We start from the raw sequence: 19,482 nt of genomic DNA, 5'->3' as shown, positions 1-19,482 counted from the left end.
CGCTTGCAGCATTGAACTCTTCAGTTCAGTTTTTGTTGGAAACACTGTCCGAATAAAAAAATCTCAATGCAAACGTTTAGTAAGCGGAAATCACAGTCTGTAGTGTCCACCATTAAACATAAGCACGTAAAACACAAAATCTCCTAAAGTCTTAATGAGAATTTTCGAAAAATTGTCATTTTGGAGGACTATTTCTACACATCATTTAGTGTGTGCCAAATATTGTGAATTTTTACATTCATCTCTTGCTCCTTTTATCAGACCCTTCATTATCCCACTCTGCTTATGTTCACAATGACTCCAACGAGCCGGCACAACGCTGCCACGGCGTCAGATTATAGCTGGCACAGAGCAATGTCGGTGGGATGTGTAGACATCGACTCGACTACCTCGGCTGCTGGATTAAAAGTGGAGCAGCAATCCCCCCCCCCCCCCCCCCCCCCCCCCCCCCCCCCCCCCCCCCCCCCCCGCCGCATAATTCTATGTTCGTACCTTTTATACAGCAAGGTAGTGGAATAACAGCGGAACATTCCTGCCTGCAACAGCGGCTGACATTTTTTGTGCACTCTCGAATTATTTTTAATTCAATAAATTCATTAAATTGTCCTCGTTTGGAAACATACATGTTTTCATACTCAAGAACGCCACTGTTACAAACACATGCAGACTATTCATGTGACACGAACACACACATTTGGCAAACTACTATTATACTCACACAGGAAAGAGACGCGCAGTTGCACTTTGTGACATATTCCCCTCTGCCGCAACGAACAAAGCGCCTGTAGTTTCTTCTGTAAACACAGAAGTGCTCGCTCGGTGACATTCACAGGATTTCAGAGTGAGACATGTTAGAAAATGTTCATTGTGGACGACTGGGGCACAAAAACTGTTGCCCTGCAGACTAGAGTAACAGCATTGTTGGTTTCGGCCTCTTCCAGGAGATTTGTTGTGAACATAAAAAAAAGGATAGAATCCTGCCAACCCTTTTCTTTTAAGGCAGTTCCTGTCTGTCGAGTTTAACAAGCCCATATGTTACCTCTTCCCCAAATTGCGATTCAAGGGAAAACAGCCTCTGAGTTGTTTTTTTTCAACGCTTCTTTGTGCTTAATTTCAGGTGCTATAAGAAAAAAAGAAAAAAGTGACAAAGAGACAGGAAAGTACAGTCAGGGAAACAATATCAACGGGTCAATGTGTGTGTGTACGTGTGTGTGTGTGTGTGTGTGTGTGTGTGTGTGTGTGTGTGTGTTGCTATTTTAACATCTCGTCCCCTTCAACATATGTGTCCACTTGTACAAGCATACAAACCACCTTTCACAATCAATTTGATTTAATTTTTTTTTTGAACACACACTCCCTCAGTCCAGTGCCTTGGGCCTGGATCCAGTCAGAACAACAGTGGAGCTGCTCCCCCTGCTGCTACTAGATGGAAACTGCCTCTGGGCCTCACAGCCGCTCTCTCGGCTCTCTGCGCCTGCACATGCAAAGGGGGGGGGGGGGGGGTGTGCATGTGTGTGCACGCGCGTTACCAAGGTCCCCCGTCCCATCACATTACACAGTAGGTCTATTCGGCTGCATCCTGCCACAAATATGTATGTGACCTCACCTTCCATTCTCTCACCCATGTGCCGCTCGCTAACAACAGCCCCAGCATCTGTTAGTGATTGTTTGTGGTGGCCGACTGTTAGTCAGTCTCCGTTCCTCCTTGTCTGCCCATCCCGCTATAAAAGTCTAATGATCGTGTGTGTGTGTGTGTGTGTGTGTGTGTGTGTTTTGTCTACATGAGTATTGTTTAAATTTGTCTACACACACACACACACACACGCACACAACTCAGGATGCTTTCCACAATTAACGTAAGGGGCATTTTTTTTGCTAAACTGGATGAGAAAATAAAAACTCACCATTAAGTAAAACGAGACATTTTCGCCACGTAAGAATTTACCTCGGTAACACGTGGAGCACAGAAATAACCCTGCACTGAAAAGGGATGGTTTTATTTGAGTAAAAGTCATTAAAATGCAACTCCACTTAAATTTGAGTTTTAAGTGTGAGTTTTAAGCAGCGACAGTCATTTACAGTGTATTCCATCAGCCATATGGTCACCTGTCATGTTCACATGACCAAGTGATCAAAAGCGTGGCTTCGGTTTAATTGTTCCCCACTGTTAGGCCTCAGCCAGAAAAGGACTTACTCCATCTCCACTTCAGCAGGTGGCATGTACGTGTGTGTGTGTGTGTGTGTGTGTCTGTGTGTGTGTGTTTGAAAGCATGCTTGTCAGTGCATAATTGTACAGTGCAGCCAGTAAAATATTAGGACAGTGTTGTTTGACTCCGGCACGTTGCATCCAAGAGGAGACAATGAGCTCTGAGAGTTTTCCTCTTAGTTTTATTTTAGGCTGCTTACATCCACTTCAAATTCACAGAGCAGGAAACGTAGCCCCTTTTTTCTCTTTAGATGCGTTTCCCCGAGGGCAGTCTGTTCACCCAATATTGATGTAAACAGCGTTAAAGATGAAAGTCTCATATTCATATCTTTTATTTTGAATTGTTTGCCGAGGAATGTTATCACCATCCTGTCTGTTAGGGGGGAAAAAAGGTTAGGAAAAAAAATGTCCGTCCGTCTGCGGCATCATTACACATCCCAAGACTGTCTACAAACACTGGGGAAGAAAAGAAAACCCCTTTAAATTATTATAATCAGGCTGGTTTTTGCATGATTTTGTTCGGGGGATTAATCCCCACTGTGTGTGTTGTAATTCTGAGCCCAGTCTGCTGTAGTTACTCTGCCTGGTGCACAGTGGAGGAATATAGAGGCCAGCGCCTAAAGTCAGTGTGCTCCGCGACAGGGCTGGGTGAGTGTGGGTCAGGGGGAGGGTGCGCAGGGCATAGCATTGTGTGTGTGTGTGTGTGTGTGTGTGTGTGTGTGTGTGTGCTGGAGGTGGGGGTGACATCGAGGCTGACTGGAAACGGGTGATGAGGAGGGGGCATTGGGGTAAAAAAAAAAGGCTTTAGTTGGAAAGGGGCTTTGACCGGGCCGAGGGAGATTCACATTGATTGGGTTTTAATTTGGTGGAGGGCCCCCTTCAACAAACCCTCCACCTACCCCCCCCCCCCCCCCCCCCCCCCCCCCCCCCCCCCACTACCCCCCCCCCCCCCCCCCCCCCCCCCCCGAGCACTGCCCTCCCCCTTCCTGTCCCAGTATAGAGAGTGAGGAGTTGGGGAGAGTCGGGGTGGTCTGCGTGGTTGGTCAGAGCCAGCTGATAGGAGTAAACTAAACTCAGCAGGCCTGTTGTTTGTGTTTACTGTGTGTGTGTGTGTGTGTGTGTGTCTGTGTGTGTGTGTGTGTGTTTCATTCAGCTGAACAGAACAACCCCTATGTTGCCTCACATGTCGCGGCACCTTTAAAGGCTCTCTATAAAAACACAATCAATCACAGCCTACTTTCACAGGTGGTCTGATCAAATCACTGTCTCCGTGCCCCCCACTTTTTTACTTTCCCCTCCTCAAAATATATTTCCCTTTATTTTGGTTATTCTGCATTATTCTTATTCTTATTATATCACATTCACCCGCCCTCCCATCAGCGCAATTGCCGACTGCGAAAGATCCAGTGTTGAAACAGCACTTAACAATTTGAGTGCATTTGAAGATGAGGTCTCCTCTCCATGTGTTTGCTTTAGCAATCTAATCTCAACCCTAATCTCTTACAAGTTTTCTTTATCTTTCCAGTATTTTCCAGGCTCAAAGAGGACAGAGGTAGAGGCCTTGTCTTAATTAGGTTAGTTATCTCTGCGCCAAAAGGATAAAGTTCTCGCGCCAGGACTGTTTCAAATTAACCTAATTGGATTTTTAGCAGAAACCCGGCAAATAGTCGGGGTTAGATAAAGAGAGGCACATAAAGGAGAGGGGGGAGTTCGCGCGAACTGTGTTGGGTGAACCGAGAATAAGAAGCCCCTTTGGAGGGTCACGTTCAAGGTTCCCCCTTTCTACTCTCGCTCTCAACAAACAGCAAAAGAAATGCTGCGGGCTTGCTTCGAGGACAGCTGGTCTGGCCAGGGGCACGGGGAGCCCGGGCTGGGGCCCCCGCGCAGGCTGAACCAACAACAGGAGACGGAGAAGGAGAGAGAGAAGGAGAGAGAGAGAGAGAGAAGGAGAGAGAGAGAAGGAGAGAGAGAAGGAGAGAGAGAAGGAGAGAGAGAGAGAGAGAAGGCCGAGGCCACACAGTTTACAACCCCCAGACATATTTTTATGTAATAAAAAAGTCAGCCCGTACTGACATACAAAGAAAACATAAAGGGAATGTCTTCTTCTGCCTCGTCATTTGGTCAGAAAACAACTAAACTGCGCAGTGCAGCCATGATGTTGAACTGAGCGGTGGTTCCACGCTCTCAGCAGGTCAAACCTTCTTGTCTGTGGCGCCGAGTGCCTCACAATTTCCTTATTGTGTGTCTGCTAAAGACACACACACTGTTTAGTTGTTTCACTGAGATGCTCTGTTACTTTGGACAGGGCCCTGATGTGTCCAACAACAGCAAAGGGCCACTCGTCTTAACCTCGGTTTAAATCAGCGACTTCCGGAAAGTTGTCGCATATATGGGTGAGTTTGAGAATGCTATTTGTATATACGAAAATGATGTGCATCTGCGTCTCTGAGTACATCAGCTTGATATAAAATAGCACATCCGCAAAGAAACGACAAAAAAATGGGAAAAGAGCTGCTACATTCTTCTTTGTCGTCTCAGAGTCGACACAATATTAATTCCAAATACATTCTGCGAAACGGAAAATATTTAGCGTACGGTAAATTCTGCGTTCAACAAATTGCAAGTGCAAATTGCGGAACAAACAAAAGCCGCATGTGAATGAACCTGCCGGAATTCCGCGTTGCCGCTGATACCGAAAGTCACAGTGATTATTAATAAGCTCTTTTCCCCCGCTTTGAGATTCCAATGTTATCAAATTTGCACGTCCTGAAGGAAGGCGGGGGGCTGCATGAAGAGTCCCAAGTTCCCCACCACGCTGAAGTGTGAAGATATTCCAGGGGGCAGTTTGATTATTACCGGGGCGAGGGGATAAAACTATTCCCCCTGCTCAAGTCTCTCAGGGTGAATTAATTAGGAAGAGGAGCGGTGAGACACGCGCAGCGATCTACAAACCCCGTTATCGTTAATCACAGGTGAAATGTATATCATTTGCACCGCACCTTCGGCGAGATGAGTTGCAATTTGAAAGGAGGGAAAGTGAAATGAATCATAATGATTTTTGCTCAGGAATCGAGGCGGCTGGAGAGACACTGGTGACACTGACGCGGTCTGAACGAGACGTACAGGCAGTATTTCTGTAGGGAAAAAAAACCTAGCGCATGGAACGAATGCAAAAGTGAAAGTTGGTCTTCATGACCACGAGTCCACTGTGCGCCGGCGTGATGTATAGATGAGTTAATCAGGCATATTGATCGCCGCAGCTATGATGCAGAGTGTGGATTTTTAATTAGCGCATGCTTGAGCGTGTCTAGAAAAAAAACCCCCTCCAGAGCGCCGTCTGAGTGGAACCGAGTGGAACTGAGCACATCAGCTGAGAACACAGCTCGATGTCCCCCGGACGCGGCCTCGCACCGGCAACCCGTTCCAAGCCATGGATTATCTCCCCGCATCGCGCTATCTGCCTCGAAAGTAGGCCGCCATTTTAGGGGCCTGCCCCGTCCCTCCTGCGCGCCCCCTTCATTTTGAACCGGGGTCCACCAGTGTGACACCGGCGTGTGTTAAAGCAAAAACCTTCCCCGACGGTCCCTCTGACGGGGGAGCTCCTTCTCCGGACCCCCACAGACACTCATTCTCGGTGCCCCCTCCGTGTATCACATCTCTTCATAAATATTTCACAGTTCTGCGATCAAAGCCCGCCTCCGTGGGCCCCCGTTTGGCCAGTTGCTTTGGCTGATACACGGCGTATTCTAAGCTTTTGTGTGTCCTCCACACTGTCTGCACAGGAATTGCAATTACACATTTTGGACTGTCTCATAACCGGTTATCAGAAGCTGCAGTTATGTGTGGAGCTCAACAGCATCGTACTCATCTGTTTTTTTCTGCCGCATGTGAAAAGATGTCACAAGAAGATACCTCACAATTGTGTATTTGGATAGCACAGCCATCACATTAGTGTGTGTGTGTGTGTGCGCGTGTGTTGCCGGTGCGTATGCCGTCCACCTGTCTCAATATAGTCCATGTGTCCAGCTGCAGATAGAAGGAGACTGCCGTCAAACCGCTGCTTATTTGTTCCTGTGAGAGGCCCACCCTCGGTCGGGATGGGATTTGGCCCCCGGAGTTGACTAGAATGATCTGTCATACAAATTCAACCAGCTTTACGGGGGGAAAAAAATGGGCGTCGTAGTAGATGATGGCGACGATGGTCTGAAGACATGGGTGGCAGCGATAGTGGGGATCGTGGCGACGATAGTGACGATGAAGATGTTGAGGATGTTGCACCGCGAAAGTTTCAACGTGATGATTCTTCTCCCTGTCCCTTCTTCTGTATGGTCCTCACCCCTCTTTCTCCCTCTCCGTGTGTGTGTGTGTGTGTGTGAGTGAGTGAGTCGTCCAGGAATGCCCTCTCTCCCCGCTCCCATTGATCCCTCAGCCCGCAGAGCAGTGAAACAGCCGGACCACCTCGCCAGGGCTTTGCCTTTTTTATGTTCCCTAAGTGCTTGGCTCTGTTCACTAAACTCCCCAGTGCTGTTTGTTTAGACTCACTCATCAATCCAGTCCGACTTTGTAGTGAAAGTAAATCCCCCTCCCTTTTTTCACAATATCAATTGCTCGATCCTCTCTTTTGATTTTTGCATATTCGAGTGAGTGCGTTGAAGTCCAGATTCTCGCCAAGGTTTGGCCCTGCCATGTTGGCTCTGCACCTCTTCTGGCTCCGTCTTCCCGCAGCTTCTTCCACCAGCGGATCCGTGTGGTCAGAAGACAGCCATTCCTCCTGATCCTCCCTTATCGGCGCATTTATGTTCATTATGCAGATGAGGGTGGGCCAGTTGAGCAACACACACTGGGCAGGGGAGGCTCGGTGCTGCCGTGCACCATTGCAGCCCCTCCACTCACGCCGCCTTTCCCCGACACTTCCTCACTGCAGTCTGTCACATTTCCCTTCTGCAGAGGACGCATGCATGATGAGATCACACACCGGGCCCTGGGGCCACTGTTTATTATGCATGAGTGGGTCTATCCTCTGGGTGCCATCGGTGTCCAGATTGGGCCAAAAAACCACAGCACCGGGGAGTGGCCCCGGCGTTTTTTCGGTGGCTGACCGGCGGGGGTGGCACAGGTAGGTGGGGCTGGGAGCTCGGCTGCGTGGCAGAGGCCTGGTTCCGCCCGGTTCAGGGGCTCCGTGGGCTCCCAGGCTGGTGCCGCGCTAGGTCCCCTCTCAATCTGGCTCCGCCTCAGACAAGCGTCCCGCGGAGGTCAGCTGTGCCGACAGCGAAACAGAGCAGAGAAGGGGAGAAACGTGTGTGGACAGCAACCTGCCCTGGCCGCTGAGCCGGGAGAGGCCCCAATCTCACATCGGCAATTAGCACTCTGTGTTTCTCTCTTTCCCGTTCTTTTCTTTTCTTATCTTTTGCCAGTTTAAGACCTCTGTTGCATGCAGTCTCATTTTTACCGTGCAGGGCAGAGATAGGTTTTCGAGAGGCTGTGGCTATATCGCCGCGGTCTAATGAAAACGCCTGTCTCCATGGAGTAGACAGCTAAAGCCCTGGTTTGAGCTGGTCTTTGCTCCCCTGCTGGGTGTATTGATAAGCAGCACTGAACCCTGCGGTCAGTGTTTAATTGCATTATTTGGAGTCCTCTAGTCACTCTCCTCCTTCCTCCTTGATGGAAGCGGAGAACAAGTGTTTGCTGATACGGAGAAGTAAGGATCAAAAAGATACGCGGAGGCGGGGAGAGCGGGCCGACGCCCAGGGAACTCTAAATATGATATTGACGGATAAGTGAAAGCGTCAAAACCTATCGCGCCGGCTAATCCCGTAGCCGCTGCAGTCATGTTGTCACAACGGAGGGAAGGCTTACGGCCGGAGCATGATGGGGGCCCCGGCCTCATTCAGGTCTGACTTCACCGACCTCCCAGTAAAATCTGTGGAAATCTGTGACATCATTGTTCGCGCCAGGCTTTTATCTTGTCGTGGCTTATCGTGCCCACCGCTCCAGACGTTCACGCATGCACACACATACACACGCCTGCAGAGGAGACTTCCAGCGGAGTGGATTAAAAGCGGCCCGCGCTCTTTGACAGACCTCAGTGGGCCCCAGCGTCTGTTTCCGAGCTCTGATTGGGGACCTCGTTGCCTCTCCGATAGGCGACACACATAAAACTGAGCAACACCCCCCCCCCCCCCCCCCAAAGAAATCGTAGTTTGTATATAATCTCTTATCAGAAAACATCAGCAACAGTGAGTCAGTCAGATCTCTAAAACCACTGCTTCACGATTTAAAATACAAATATTTCAGTCTCGTCTATTAAACAATAGCGCACTGGGACTGAGACCCTCTTCCCCCATCACCCCCTGAGAATCTTGTCTGTGTCCCATTGAGTGGGTGGCGGGGCGAGACTGTTCCACACACAGAAAAAGGAGGTTTGAACAAGTCGCCATGGTTGAGCAGCGATGTAAACCCCCTTTTTTCCTTCACCTCTGTACCCTTCCTCTCAAATTGACGATGTGGTTTTGTGGTGGCATCTGAAAGTCGCTTTGTCCACACATCAAGACCCCACCCCCAACATGCACACACACACACACACACACACACACACATGCAGGGGTCAGGAGGAAGACCATTCATCCAAGTCTGGCCAGCTGCACGCTCTTTCACCTGGCGCCCAATTACGAATGGTCCCTGGATCCGGGCATAGAGAACCTATGAGCAAGGACCCACCCACCAGTCCACCTCTCGACAAATACCGATCGGTGTTTGCAGCAGTCGCCTATACCACACCTGCTCAAATTGTGGGATTGTGTGTTTGTGTGCCGGCGTGGAAGAGCTCCTCATTATGGCGCTCATTGTGTATGTGCCTCCTTTTCGGAGGAGCTGGGCTGGAAATCCTACTCACCGCGGCGCAGAATGGAGCGGCCATCAAGTTCATTGTACAATCGCACCACAAGTCCGAGGGCCTAGTGTGCTCACACATGCGCACGTTCACACTCGAGCGCCGCACATGACAGCACAAAGCGTCTCCCCCACTTCCCCCACTTCCTGGCGTAGCCCCGACGTTTCGGGGACATCGGGGCTAATTGCATCATCGTGATTCGGAGCTGCACGTGTTTGCGTGTGAACGTGAGTGTGTCACGTTCTGCTCAGGCTCCTCACACGGGGCTCGTTAGACCTCTGGTCCCGGCCGGGGTCTGTCACCCACGCGAGTCATCCAGGTAACAGCGCTGCCTATCAGACATCAGACACCGGCGCACCGGCTAAGGCACAAAGTGAAGAGCATCGATCCCAAATGATCTTGAAAAGTGGTTGTGCGGTTTTGTTTGTGCCCGTCCGATCGGTTGTCCATGTCGATTCCTAAATAGTTGGTGTAGCCTGTGTGTGAGCAGATGTGCATGTGTCCATTTCGTGTGTGTCTGCGCATGTAACGTTGTAAGTGAGAGAGAGAGAGAGAGAGAGAGAGAGAGAGAGAGAGAGCAAAGGAGAGTGTGACGGGGTCAGCGAGGAGTTCAGTGTGTTAGAGGTCTCGGAGCCACGGCTCTTTGATTCCACTCCCTAGCGGCTCGGAGAATTTCCTCTCCAGTTTCCCAGTGCCGAGCCCACGCTGGGCAAGGAGAGCCGCGCCAGGAAAATTTATGTTGATGTCAGCAATGAAAACACCACCACCCCTTCAGCACGTCTCACAATATTTGTCAAGCAGCGGTCTGTCCATTCTTTCTCTCTCTCTCTCTCCGCGTTCTCTTCTTTCGCCCCCCGAATATTTCCATTCTTACTGATGTGCGTTTTGCTGAAATCTTAAATCCGTGTTGGCGAGGGGTTTCACACTTCACATGGCTTGTTGTCTCTGCGGGGACTTTGGTAACACGGCTCTCTATTGGTCTCCTCAGGGGCTCGGCCAGTTTGGGGGTGTCTTTCAAGGTGTAATCCACACATAAGGCTCCCTGAGGCTCTGTGCGTGGAAAGCGAAAAACACAATCACAAAAGAATTACAAATACGGCATTAGGGCCTCCTCCCATTTTTTCCATAGCTTCATGCGGCTTGTCAGATATGAAAAAGATTTGCCCATTAGTACACACGTCCATGTTTCCCATTTCACGTATATTCATACAATTTCAGGTAAAGTTTCTGAGCAGCAGTTGTTGAGGAGCTGACCCTAATGTGAATAGCAGTGGAGGCAGATGTAATATTCACGAGGATCATTGATCTTAAAAAACATTGCACATCTCTGCATATTGATTTTCATGCCACACAGAAAGAAAAGACAATGGCTGTAGGCAAAGTAGTTCTTGAAGAAGAAATATCACACCTGAACATGTTGCTTTCACTGTTACGTTGAGAATATCATTCGGGGATGGGGACGGAACTTGAAATGGGCTATATGATTTCGTTCATCTGTTGATCCGTTGGTTGAGAGCTCATCTGTCTCGTAGCTGCCGCGTGGGATCTTGTGTTTGGCTGAATTTCCATGTGGCTAAAATGTGGGAAATCATCATTGCATTAGCGCCGGGTTGTTTCATTGCACCCGAGCCGATGTGGTATTTATCACGCTGTGTGTCCCGCGGTGTGTTCAAAGTGTGTTTGCTCACACCTGGAGAGTGCAGCTCATTGGAAGAGTCTCATGATGATATGCAGCCACGTGTTTACAGTATACGGATTATGTTGCATAACATATTGCAAAAAAAAAAACCCCGAGCACATCATCTCGCCATTTGTCAGTTTTTGTGGTTGAGTTCTTGTGTGTGTCTGTGAACAAGGTGTTCCTCTGCCACATGAGATAGCGTACCGCAGGTGCCCCCGCCCATGCGGAGACAGATTTGCGGACATGACACTCGCCTCGATGTGTTTTTAAACACCTCCTCTCTTTGCTGTGTTGTGTGACAACCTCTCTGGAAGAAAGGTACATCTTTTTCTTTTTTTTTTATCTTAGCTGAACTGTCAACTTAAGCAAAATGAAGGCAGCCAAAGGTACAGGATCCAGGACCCCCCCCCCGTCGAAGCTGCACGGGCACACAAGAGCCGGCGAACACACAAGACACACACGGAGCGTCCAGTCGGTTTGGGGCTTTTTAAAGTCCCATCGCCTGAGGGTCAGTGATAACACTCGGCGCCGATTCTTATTGGCTGCGAGCTTCACAGTCTCTCCTGACACAGAAAAACACAAGCAACATGTGGCGATCTGTGCATTCTTGTGTGTGTACGTATTTCATCGGGTTTGGAGTATAAGTGGCAAAGCCGGACGAGATACTTCTATGGGCTGTCATGGTTGACCTTTCGGGTGCCGGCCCGTTGCTTTTTGCGGGGGGGGGGGGGGGCAGAACAGTCCATCTTGGAGGAAAAACTGCTCGGCAGGACAGATGAGACAGGTGAAGCCGGGGGATGTGTGTATGTCGGTGTTAAAAATATACAGGATTTGTTCAGTCCAGCAAGACCCCTGCCTTCCTCCGCCCCGTTTCTTCCGTTGTACGTGCACACACAAACACATGCACAACAGCCCTCGGTCGTCGTTTACACTGAAGGGACAGATTTGGACCTGGGCCATGCCTCCAGGCCGCCTCACTCCCCTTGATCCCCCCCGCCCCCGCCCCGTCTCACTGGCCCTCAACCCAGCCCCGGCCTCCCTCTGCTGGGGGGGCAGGCAAAGTGGCTCGAGTCGTTATCCGGAGCTAAATCGCCAGATTGCCGTCGCCTGTGCTTCTGCATTGTTGTTGTTACTTGTGGAATGTAGGATCGGGGGGCATGCATATTTCACACGTAAAGGCAAATAGGCTCCAACCTTGTACCATCAATGACTGGATCTTTTTTCCTCTTATGTATTTTGCATTTCTACATGCTTTGACTTTGAAGCTCCTTCTTTGCATGTTCCCCTTTCCATAATTCATGTCATCTGCAATCTTCAATCCGTAATCCACACTGTTCTTTTGTAATCTTTAGATTAGCCCCTGTATTTGTCCTGTGTTTTAGAGATTATAATATCGCCTGCTTCTTTAATCTTTTTTTTTTAAGGCCTTCGTTAAAGCGTAAAAAAACGACTCTTTGCGGGAAAGCTGCCTGTTGCATCTACACGAAGGTACAATTTTTCACGAAAAGTCTCCTTGACGGCAGACATGACAATTTGTGGGTATTCTAGTCACGTTTTCTCTTCACCTCCTGCATGGCATCTATCCATCATCTCATTGGTTGGCATGTCTGGCTCCTGCCATCGTCACCATGGCAATGTGAGTGTCCTCCCGGTAGCCATCACCATGGCAATGGGAGTGTCCCACAGCAACCATCAGCATGGGCCGAATGTAAGCCTCTTAACCGGGATCACCATGGCAATATGTGCCTGCTGAAAACACTGGGCCATGGTATGTCTCTGTGTGTGTACGTGTGTGTGTGTGTGTGTGTTTCAGAAAGAGTAAAAAATGTGTTATGAGCTCTATCATCAGGCATTGGTGATGGATTTCTCTTCTCCCCCTCAGTCGCTCTCTATCAAACACTCTTCCTCCGTCATTGTCTTTCCCTGACACAGTTCTTCCACATTTCACTGCATCAGCGTCGCGGGTGGGGTGCCGTGATGTCGCCCTGTCCTAAGTGGGACCCGGCAGGAGGCTTACTTGGCACCGACGGAGCCGCAGTCCATCCTATCCTGCTGCTGAACACTCTCCCTGCCCCTCTGGGAGCGCGCCGGTCCTGTCTGCTCGGGACGTCGGCTAGTGTCGGTGTCCTGACGCACAGTAGTGAAAGCTGACAAAACCGCAGGGGGGGTGAATTACGGAGAGGCCCTGATGGAGAGAGACGCATGCCACTGCCCTAGCAAGGACACGGATGCATGATACACACAACGGCACCCTCGTAAAACAAACACTATCTCTCACACACACACATATATTCACACACACACACACACACACACACACACACACACACACACACACAAACTCATGTGCACAATGTGCCATTACACTTCTGTACAGACATGCACACACACACAGACAGAGATCATTTTGCATATTCATGAGCGTACATACAGGGTGTTCCGTTTCGCAAGGCTGACTTTTATTGTTTCCCTGGTGTGTACAGTGTGTGTGTGTGCGTGTGTGTGCACTGATGCACACGGGCATGTTTATTTAGGGTGTGTGTGCGTGCGTGTGTGCATGTGTGAAAGTGCGTGTCCCTGCATGTGTGTGCATTTAGCTAAAGAGCCTGGTGGGTATCAAGAAGCGTAGCTTTAAGGTATGATATGTTAATAAAATGTGTCAAGATGTCTGGAACCCTTTCTCTCTTTATAAACAAACTTACAGCCTGAGCGCCGCTAATTAGCGAGCCCATCTGTTCAGTTCCGGCGAAGTTGTTGAGATTTACCATGGAAACTGTAAAAAAAAAAAAAAAAAAGATAAGCTCACTTTCAACGTGGCAGCTGACAAGTGATAGAAAGACCAAATTCAAATTCCCCAGCCTGCGATCTCTCCTTCAGTCTCTTATTCAATTACGGTCCATTAAGCGTGTGTGTTTTCATCTATTTTATTTGAAAAACCAGGGAAATCTTTCCTTGAGTTAAAAACGACTGCGCCGGCACGCTCGCACACCAGCGGCGTTCGCCGAGGCGCGGCGTACGAAAGATTCGGGGGCAACATTCCCCGAACAGCATCATCCAACGCTGTGGCAATTTGCTGGGAGAACAGTAATTGCTGTGGCTGGGGGCCCAGGTTTTTTTGCATGCTAAGCACTCCGCAGCTAAGTCTGTGACGTGTGTGTGTGTGTGTGTGTGTGTGTGTGTGTGTGTAAGTGTTCGTGAGTTTGCGTTTGCTTGTGCGCTTGCTTAGGTCTGTGTGTGTGTGTGTGTGTGTGTGTGTGTGTGTGTGTCAGGGTGTGCTAGTGTCGGGCGGAGGGAGTGTTGTTGGTGTTGGAGGTGGTGGTGGTGGGGGGGCGCAGGGGGTCCATCTGCTCTCTTCTGCTCCTCTGCACTGATATAAGATTACGTTAATCTGGGTACTTGTCAAGACAGGTTAGTGAAAGCAGACGACTGGGTGGGACTCATGCTAAACAGGTTGGCTAGAAAACGGCTGTTTTGGCCCTCGCCGCCTCTGCGGTGTGGGCTCTGGCACAAGGCGGTGGACGGTGAGCAAATAAGTCTCACAACTGCAGGTTTTTTTCCCCGTGAAACTGCAGATTCACAGGAACAGGCCTAATCTCCAGGATCTGATGCGTCTATACGACCGATTCCCCCTCTGGCGATAAAGGGGAGTCAAACGTATTTTTTTGTGGGGGGGAAAAATATTTAATTTATTAATCATGCCAAGTGTTTTGGAGGCCTGTTCCCCATCTGGGTCTTGTGTGTGTGTGTGTGTGTGTGTATATCAGACATCACCGGGGTCAGTCCCTGCCCTCCCCCTCGCATCACCGCTGTTGTGTTTACCCCCCCCCTTTTTTTTTTTCCCACCTCACCAAACATTTTTATTCAATTAAATAGCCCTCCTAAATCCCACCCTGCATCCTGTGCTCTTCTGATGTTGTTTTCTCTGTAAGCACTTTTAAGGCCGTAATGATTTTGCAACTTGTTATGCTAATTAGGGCGGCCCTCTCAGACTGTGCAGCGCGGAGACGGATTTATTGCCCGTTTTTCGTGGGGTTGGGGGGGGGGGGGGGGGGGGGGAAAGAAAGAGAAGTTAGAGTAATTAATCCCGTTAACCAAGGATAATTGGGCAAAACGTAGCCCCCGCCACTGGCACTGACTGGGAGGAGTTGCAGTTAACCCTGCTTCCTGTGTTTTATTTCAAACTTAATGTTTCCTCTTGTTTAAACTTCCTCTCAGGAATCCTGCTAATCCTCCTGCCCGCGCCTCATTGGTGGATTGGGGGCAAGCACTGGGGGGCCAGAGAGAGGAGGTGCCTGAAGTCAATCAAACATCAGTGAGGATTTGCCTTCCTGTCCAATGTGCCCACCGCCAGGGTTTAGTTCTGTTTGACCAAATCTAAAATATAATATAAAAAAACAGGTATAAATGTCTAATATTAAAACGATCTCTAAGGCTATGATTGTGTCAACAAATAAATCATATTTGAGAAATGCATTATTATAATAATACTAAATGGATTTTATATTTGGTTTTTTACAACACATTGCTGAGAAAATGTTTCTTTCTTCGTGTATCTGAATAAAATCTCCTCTTTTTTCTAAGCAGCATGTGTTTAGAAACGCATCACATTAATTTACACATTAAATGTTCCTATTTTATGACCTTATTAACTGTGGTTAAGTTCAGTCTCTCACCTAACTGTTTTGCATTAAAATGGTGTTTTTTCTTTTCTTTTTTATAGGCACAAACATTTTCCAGTTTTTACAATGGAATTCCCATGCACGTAGCCTTTTTTTTTATGATCAGCTGCAATAACAGGCAGTGCTAACTGGTTCCATACCCACAATTCTCTCCCTCAGGAGAAACACTCATCTGTTTTTGTCAGTATCATGCCGGGACTGTAACCGGAATAGGCAGATCCTAATTTCATCCACTTTCAAGGAATTTACAGGCTTAAACAAGACCTCCTTGAAGACATATTTATGTTAGGGTAGGGGGAAAAAAGGAAAAAGTAAAGGGGGGGCTGTAGCTGTTATTCAGACAATATGGGAAGATAAGAATCTTTATTGATAAGTGACACTTGATGAGATATTTTCAGTTCCTTTCTTTATTTTTTGTACAAATGATAAGGGATTTCGCTCTTTTATCAAAAACAATTCTTGATTGGTCTATTTGATTTATCTCAAAATCGTCTTTCTCTCTTTCTTTCTTATGTCATTTTGAAGCACCGTCCCGTCCACCTGAAAAGGCAGCAAAGAGCATTTGCCCCATTCGTCCTCTCTGCGCCGTTCTTCTTTGCTAATTGCTGTTTGTGATTGTTTCCGAATTCAGTTATTAGCCACATTAGGTCAGATTAAGGACGAGCACGCCGAGACAAAGCCAGGTAATTAAGGGAGGATATGGACGCCGCAGTCATGCCCCGTCCAGTTACACTTGACTTCATTAATACGGCTAACTTGAGTCGACCGTCACAATGCTCGCAGGAAGACTCTGTTTTTTTCTCAATGTGAACTTGTACTTCTGCCTCCCGGACCTCACAATGGGCTGTTTAGCATCCACAGTATGGCTATTGTCACTGTCAGCCATAGGATGGGAGGCAAGGGCACGGCAGAGGAGAGGCGAGCAGGAAGAGAAGTTAGTCAGGGGGCAGGTGTGTGTGTGTGGGGGGGGGGGGCACTCGACATACCCTCTCGCAAAGCAACACCCCTCATTAATTACACCCGAAAGATAATTATTTTCTTCAATTGTTTGCTCTCCGTGGCCACATTTCCCAATGCGTTGCCTCTTGCGTTTCGTACTCCCTTTGTTTACTCGTTCGTCTATTTTTGTGTTTGCCCCCCCCCCCCCCTTCCTGTTTACACCATATGGTTGCAAGATCAAATAATGTCAAACATTTTGCCCTTGCAAGTTTTCGCAATTTGCAGTTCCAAAATGTGAGACCTGTTGAAAGCAGGAGTGATAATGGACATGCTCTACCCCCCGTCGCGCTTGTCCCACCGTATCTCCCTTCAATTAATGCTACAGCAGGAGTTTCATGTAATAACACTTGCACTTCTGAGCTGTCCACGCGAGAGAGGGAGAGGAGAGGGAGACGGGAGAACAGAGGGAGGAACACGGGGAGGAGGCTGAGGCTGGGAAGAAAGGACAAGATGAGGAAGGGAGGGAAACAATTAAAAGTGGACCGGGACGCCATGACGGGGCCTGTGTGCCGTGCGGCCGCGCGTGAACGTTGCATGTCAACTAAATGGAGCAGAGCGGGGCATGATTGGCGGTTGGTATAGTGCACGCTAAGCTTGTCCGTCATTGTCGCCGGGCGCAATCAAACTGGTGCCAGCAGGACGGAGGATGCGTTGACAGCCGTAATTACCCATCGCCATGGTGATCACTTTTGGCCTGCCGTGGATGGCCGGCGGAGGCCCCTCCTCCAGTCTGGCCCTTTAATCAGATTGGGCTGTCAGTTGTCAGGTAGACATGGGTGGGCCGGACACTCGGTGTGGCCACCATCTCGGGTCCCTAAGTGTTTTTAATTAGGTATTTCCATCCAAACAGACGCGACTCTAAGAGTGTAAAAATACAGCATATACACCCCCACAGTTACAGATGACAAAGAGGAGCCACTTAAATCCTTGTCCACCTGTGTGTGTGTGTGTGTGTGTGTTTACAGAGCTGGAGCATATAGGTGTTTTCACATGTGTGGTCATTTATAGGACATTATTATTACAGCACGCAGGATATCTCTTTGTGCTTATTTATAGCATCTCTTTGATTGTCAATATAATAGCAAACATAATCATTGTCTCGATGTCGCCGTGTTTGTTTTTGTCTCATTCATACCTTGCGGTGATGTGTCTATAGCGTGGTTTAACAGGAATACACCCTAAATCCAGGTCAGAAATATAAATAGAATATATATATATATATATATATATATATATATATATATATATATATATATATATATATATACATACTGGGCTATAGCAGATAAAGAGATGTAAGGACAAACTGCCACTGCATATCGTGCGTCTTACATCGTCAGAATGTACTTAGCTCATTGTCTTTTAATGCGATCCAATCGTCGCAGCCCATAATGGTGCAAGTGCTTAAGGTACCGGAGGACGCCAGGTACCGCCTGATAATGTCAGTGTGATAATTAGTGCTAGAGAGGCTTAAACCAGCGACCCACGGAGAGACGGCCCCCGGTGCGGAGATATGGCACACAGCTGGATCATACTTAATTAACTAATTGAATATAATTTTTTCCAGTTAGCTGGGAATTAGCTGGAAATTAAAACGCGGACAATCACGACACTGAATGGACATTATGAAATTAATTCGCGTGCTTGCCATTTTCCAGCAAAAAAACCCCCAATGCTTCCGATGATGAGGGGCTGATTTTATTTCCGTTGTGCATAATTAATGTTTCTCATCGCTCGATGCTCATCTGTCTTCGGGGCCATTCTGTGGATTTGATCAGTCTTGAGTGGAGTCGATGTTTATTGTGTTCTTCACCTGCCTTCCCGCACACTTTGAGATAATTTGGGACTCCCTACAGCCTCAGAGTCTGTGCACACGTGTGTGTGTGTGTGTGTGTGCTGCACTGTGTGTGTGTTAATATGACTTTCATTAGTCCCATATGAGATAGGCAGAGTGAGACTCTCACTGTGAGGAAGGAGGAATATGGCTTAAGAAAGTATAAAAATATCCCCAGATGTAATGGAAAAGGAGGTCAAGCTCATCCCGGGTGAAACTGGGACCCAGATTAAGTTCCACTGATTTGGTCGTATTTATCTGCGGATCGACATTCTGTTCAACACATGCCCGAGTATTTTCTCATCAAATGCAACAGGCTACAGTCAGTATAGTTTTCAAAGGGCAATGCAGATGTTTTGTATTAAAGGTGTCAATAATAGTGTGATTGATTAAATTCAGGGAATAGCCAAGATCATTAAATTCATTGAACAAATGCAGGTATTTAAAAAAAATCATTTGACTTACTAATCCTTCTATTTCCTAAAAAAGTACTTTCTGCTGCATACATTTGTCTTGGGAACTACATTGCATTTTTCAAATTTGATAGCTATAAAAGACATAAATCCTAATGTTGTTCTCTTAAACACATCAAAAACATACTCAATGTGGTTTCATCAGCTTGAGACATCATTGCTTTTCATAATTTATGCAAATCTGCTCATTAACCTGAAAATGTTTCTTCACAAAAGTTGTCATCATTCCCTACGAAGGAAAGTTATGGTCTTCTCCAAGACATGTTATGTTGTGTTATGTATTTTTACATATCACGATTTAAAAGGCAGAAATTGAATAGATATATTTGATAGCAGTGGGCTTTGTGCCACCCCATAAGTAAAATCAATGTCAACAAAACATAGCTAGAGTTAAAAGGCTACACAAAAACTGACAGCACGATGCATATCACTTCTTCTACAAACTTAGGGTACAAATGGTGCATGCTCATAGCTATGCCCAAAATTCAACAATAACTGTGTATGCAAATGGCATTTAAACCTGTGTGCACCAACAGTTTTCAAAGAAAAGTGAGCCCTCAGTATGTTCCACCAGGATATGTGGGAGCCTTTAAATTGGATTAAGATATGAACCATAACAATGCTAAATGCCAATGTGTCTGTTTTACTGAGTTGGATGCAATTTTTCTTCCTTGAGATATTTTTGATTCAAGCACTCTGCAGGGGCCGCCTTCACTGGCCT

The sequence above is a fragment of the Scophthalmus maximus genome, chromosome 14 (genome assembly GCF_022379125.1).
Source record: "Scophthalmus maximus strain ysfricsl-2021 chromosome 14, ASM2237912v1, whole genome shotgun sequence".
NCBI classification, from domain to species: domain Eukaryota; kingdom Metazoa; phylum Chordata; class Actinopteri; order Pleuronectiformes; family Scophthalmidae; genus Scophthalmus; species Scophthalmus maximus.
The sequence above is the reverse complement of the archived record's forward strand: the minus strand, read 5'-3'. Positions refer to the sequence as shown.